A 5,802-nucleotide genomic window follows, 5' to 3' on the forward strand; every position below is an offset into this window, starting at 1 on the left:
CCACCTTCAATGTGCAGTGGCGGGTACTGTCAGTGTAGTAATACACCGCGACTAGGCGGAGGTGCCTTTACCCCCAACAGTTTGGTCCTAAGGGAGGTGTGGTGCAAAGCTTAGGGTGATAGATCATATCCTTGAGTTTCCCTAAGTGTGTGAGGTGGGAAAAAGTTAGGGTAGTTGGAAGCCCCTAAGTGTTGTGACTATGAGTTAGACTTTTGTTTACTTTTATCTTTTTTGTATTTGTTTTCATTTTGTTAAAAAATTAAATAAATAATAAAAAATTCAATGTGGCTCCCTTTGGCTACTTGATATTAATTGGGAAAGTGGCTATAATGAACTTTTTAAGAATGCTCTCCTCATAGTGAAGGTCTTTAGTGCAACCCTTGTAGCCAAGGGTGTGAATGGGAGGAAGGGGTGACTACAATTGGCGAGTAAACTAACACTCATATCATCTAGAAATTTGAAGTAATATAACAATGGTAGTGTAGCTTGAAGAAATAACCTTATCATGGCATACCTATCTATTCTTGCATTTATAACAAAGAAGAGTAAACATAGACCCTCTTCTTCAACTATCTTCTTTTGATTGATAGTTGGAAAAGTAACCTTAAGTAGTTACACATGTTGATGAAAGTAGGGTTTGGACAAGCTAAGAAGTTCTCCACAAATTCTTGGAAAGAGGGAATCAAGTCCTCATTGCAAAACCTAAGGCTATCTTCTAACTTGTTTACATTGACATTGAAAACTAGGGAAAAATCATACCTAACTTGCTTTGCAGAGTTGTAGTCAACTCCATGTCTCCTAGGATAAGGCATGTATTTGGGATTCCTTCATTGAAAGGGTAGTACACTATAGAATACCACCCATGCTTCCATATCACTATCCAAGATATTCCTTTTTTATGTTGGTTGGGATTCATAGCCCTTCACAAATTTCAATAGTTGGAATACTTTGTCCTGCTAAAGCCAATTCTTACTACCACAATCCAAGAACTTGAGTCCTTTGCTCAAGTTATTTCTTTCCTAGCCTTGAGGAAAACTCAATTACTTTTTGTGGTGTTTATTTTCCTACCCTAACAAACTAAGATGTACTCCCCCCTCTGTGGAAAATTTATGTTTAATATTGATTCACGTGTGGTGGTGAGCCTTCTTCTACTTCTCTCTACCCTCTCACTTCTTCTTTGCATGAATTTTGTAATTTCTTCTAAAGAAGTGGTTGGTTTTTTAGTTTTTGTGGCAGTTTTTGGTTGTGAAGGTATCCATTCCTCAAGATCTGTTTTTTCCCAACCTAATTGAGGTGGAAGGAGTGATGGTGGTGGCTCTTCATTGGTTACCACCCTAATCAGTCTTAGATCTTCTTTTGAGAGTGTAGTTTTCATGAGTTGTAGCACTTGCTCTTCTTTTGTCATCCTGCATTCCAACTGGGGAGCTCTTATTTCCAAACTATGCTTGAGTGCTTGCTTGATGAGTTATTTGGTTCAAATTTGAGAGTATCTATGTGTTTTATAAGTCTAAGAATCCAAAATAATTAGCAGAAAGATGCCCTTTCACAATCTTGTGCAACTCACTCATAAAATTCATGCACATTGGATAGAACTTGAAATGGTCATAATGTTTTATCCAAAACTTGAAATTTGGATCTATATGAAACTTTGCAATCATGGCAATGAGCTCTATGATTCCATCACTTAGATTTATGTTTTTGATAAATTTTAAAAAAATCCAAACTTCAATCTCCATGATTTTTAATTAAGTGTTCGTACCAATATCTTAGGAGAATTAAAAACAAGGTCTTTAATACCCATAAATGGTAATACTCTTGAAGCTTACTCATATACATGAAAACATGTGAGATAATTAATCAACTAATACCCATAGACAGAGGTCAAAGGAAGCCATCCATGAGGAGTCACGAGAGGTTTGAGGGGGCATGCCTTGCTAGCTTGCCATGTTAGATTGTGTGGAAGGAGGCAATATGGCATTAGAGGGTGAGGAACTCTTATAACTCTTATCATGCCTATAATAAATTGGAACCTAAAGATATCAATGTAAGTTAGAGTACTCCTAAGAAGAAGCTCAATTTTTTGGTGGTTGGTATGATGTATAACTATGTTGAGAAAAAATAGTCTTGTAAAATTTGATGCTTATGAATTTTTAGAGATAAAACCTAGGTACTTTATGCCAAATTAACTCAAATTGCCAAAAAAAAAAAACAAGTTATCTAATTATTACACACATGCTATAAAATGCAAGCTAAGTACTCATTAGATAAGATTATTACCTACATGTGAATATCATAATCAATTGGTTAGAAAGTGGTGATACTCTTGCATCAAGAATGTTTAGCATCTTAGCCTCAGCATTGGTTTGTCAGCATTTCAAAAGTGGGGCTATATAGCTTGGTGCCTTGGGCTAAGTTTAGCTCATAAGGGTGATGTGTAGATCTCAAGAAGTTATGCATTTATGCCGCTAGCTATACTTCCTATGGCATAGTGGATCTCCATACTAAAACATACATACATGATTGCATAATTCATGCCTATCCATGCTTCAAAATCCTTCACCTTGACCATATTTAGAATGTTGTGATTGAGAAAGATACTCAAGTTAATACGTGGCATATTGAGGCTAAGATTGGTACAATTAAGCAACAAAGCATGTAGATTTCAATATGGTGGTTCACAATCCATGTAAAGTATATCTAGCGCCAGAAATGCATAACTTCTTGAGGTTCAAGCATCATCCTAAGAGCTAAACCCAAACCATGCATCAAGTTGTATGGACCATTGTTGTAATGCCAACAAATAAGTATTGAAAGTGAGATGTTGAACATGAGGTGACCACCATTTGCAAACAATTGATGCCATAGTTATACCTTTACTATTGCCAAGCTTGTAAGATTGCCCATTTTTAGTAACTATCCAAGAAAGTAAACCTTATTAAAGCATACACAATTCTTACATAAAGATTCATATCTTTGTCCAAAGCAATAGTAGGACCTCATACTCATTTATTAGCATTCAACATGAACTTTAATCCATATTCACATATGAAAATAAAAATTGTTGATCATATTTGGTATACTAAATGGAGCATCTATTTTCCTCAACAAAAGTGATTTAGAAAAGAAGAAGCCCATAGATACACACTATAATGAGCATCATGAGAAGTTATTCAAGTAGGTGCTCTAATGCATTGTGAGAAGGAACCTAAAACCAAGAGAGCTTGATCATTACATGCTCAATGATCAAAAGCTAGTGATGGTGATTTGAAAAGAAATGACAATAATGCTCTAGCAGATAAGATTATCATCTATACAAGCTTGACCACTCTCAAAGTCATAGGTGTAAAATCACTTCATTGTGGAAGCACCTTCATTACTGATCTTTCCTTATATCTAGTAGAATAAGTTGGTGCTCCTTACAAGGGTCAATTAACATGTCAAGACCTTAATAAATGCCTTCTAGTTGAGTACCTTATCTTACTTCTATATTATTTTCGTTGTAAGTTCGGAAAGCCCCAAGCCTCCATAGGGCTTCCCGAACCTACCCCCTTTTCCAAAACTCCCTTTTTCAATCAAAACCCCCTCCCCTCCCCTCTTTCTCATGTGTAATCTCTCATTTTCTATTCCCCTCTCTTTTTAAATTAAAAGTGCCTCTCCCGCTCTCTCTCTCTCACCTCCCTTTTTTAAATTAAACCCCTCTCTGCTCTCTCTCACTTATAATTTCTCTCTTTCTTTTCCCCCTCCCCTTTTTAATTAAATTCCTCCTCCCTCCCCCCTCCTCTCTCTCTCATGTGTAGGGCTTAGGCTCTCTCTCTCTCTCTCTCTCTCTCTCTCTCTCTCTCTCTCTCTCTCTCTCTCTCTCTCTCGTGCCTTTACTTAAATCAAACTTTCTTTTAAATCAAAAGTTTCTGTGTGTGTGTGTGTGTTATATTAAAAATTTTCACACACTTTGAGAGGGAGATAGAAGGAGAGAGAGTGAGAAGAAGAATAAGAATAAGGAAAAAAAACAAGAAGAAAAAGAAAGAGAAAAATACGGAGAGGGGGAAAGAGGAAAGAAAATATTCTTTTTTAAATTAAACTTTTTTCTTCTCCCCCTCCCCCCTCTCTCTCTCATGTGTAGGGCCTAGGTTCTCTCTCTCTCTCAGTTAGATTAAACTTTTTAATTTAAACTTTTTTAATTAAATTTTTTAAAAGCTTTTTCCCCTCTCTCTCTCACTTATAATCCCTCTCTTTCTTTTCCCCCTCCCCCCTCTCTCTCTCTCTCTCACATGTGTAGGGCTTATGTTTCTCTCTCTCTCTCTCTCTCTCTCTCTCTCTCTCTCTTTCCTTTAATTAAATCAAACTTCTTTTTAAAGAAAAAGTATATATATATATATATATATATTGTTAGATTAAAATTTTTAATTTAAATTTATATTTTAATTAAATATTTTCAAAATATTTTTTTAATTTAAAGTTTTTTAAAACATAGTTTTTCATACACTATGAGAGAGAGAGAGAGAGAGAGAGAGAGAGAGAGAGAGAGAGAGAGAAGAAGAAGATGATGATGATGATGATCATGATGGAGAGAGGGGAAAGAGAAAAGAGAATTGTCTTTTTTAATTGAACCTTTTTCTTCTCCCCCTCCCCTTCTCTCATGTGTAGGGGCCTAGGTTCTCTCTCTCTCTCCCTCTCTCTCTCTCTCTCTCTCTCAAAATTAGGAGAAAAGGGAGGAGAATAAAGGGGGATGGAGAGAGAGAGAGAGAGAGAGAGAGAGAGAGAGAGAGAGGAGAAGAGAGAGAATTATATATAGGGAAAAGATAAAATCTACGTACTTTAAGAGATATTGAGGGAGGAAAGAAAGAGAGAGAAAGAGAGAGAGAGAGAGAGAGAGAGAGAGAGAGAGAGAGAGAGAGAGAGAGAAATAGAGAAGAGAGTGAGAAGGAAAAAAGAGGAGAGAGAGAGAGAAGAAAAGGAGAGAGAGAGAGAGAGAAATGAAAAAATTTAAAAAGAGAATGAAGAGAGAAAGAGAGAAGAAGAAAAAAGAAGAAGAAAAGAGGAGACAGAGAGAGAAGGAAAAGAGAGGAGAGAGGGGGACGAGAGAGAAAAAAAATGAGGAGAGAAAAAAGGAGAGAGACAAAGAGAACTAGGAGAGAAGAAAAATAAACTAAAATAGAAGGCAGAGAGAGAGAGAGAGAGAGAGAGAGAGAGAGGCATAGGGAATTTGGGAGAGAGAGAGAGGGCTCAGAGAGGGTAAATTAAAAAATTAGAAATAGAGAGGGAAAAGAGGAGAGAGAAAGATGAGAAATTGATTGTTATCGCACAGCAACTTTACTATGCGTGAAGCATGCACAGAACGCTAGTTGTTGATTATTTGAGGAAAATGGTGTATAAAATCTTGCATGACTTGAGGACAAATATGGAAGGTAGTTGATTAGGAACAATATTGAATGATGTGAAGAGCTCATCTTGCTTGCATTAGGGGCACTAATTGTTCTTCTTTTGTAATGGCAATGCTTTCCATTTGATAAGGATGATAATAGGAAAATGGAATGCTTCATAATTAATTGCTCTAAATTTATGCTCTTTTTATCTTTTCATTAGTATTATGTAGTTGGCCCTTGTATAGCCCCCTTCCACACACATTGATAAGCTTGCATTGACATTTCATACTTACAAGTTGATTTAATTATTTTAAGCATTCCAACAAGTCACTCAGTTCTCTTACTATCGCCTTCTATCCATCTCATATTTATTATGAAAATATTATAAAATAATTGTTATTGATCACAAATTTTAAAAAAATGGATGCATTCTCTTTGA

This window comes from Lygodium microphyllum, chromosome 29, assembly GCF_053477565.2.
Source record: "Lygodium microphyllum isolate KBCC chromosome 29, Lygodium_microphyllum_v1.1.10, whole genome shotgun sequence".
In the NCBI taxonomy this organism is placed as follows: domain Eukaryota; kingdom Viridiplantae; phylum Streptophyta; class Polypodiopsida; order Schizaeales; family Lygodiaceae; genus Lygodium; species Lygodium microphyllum.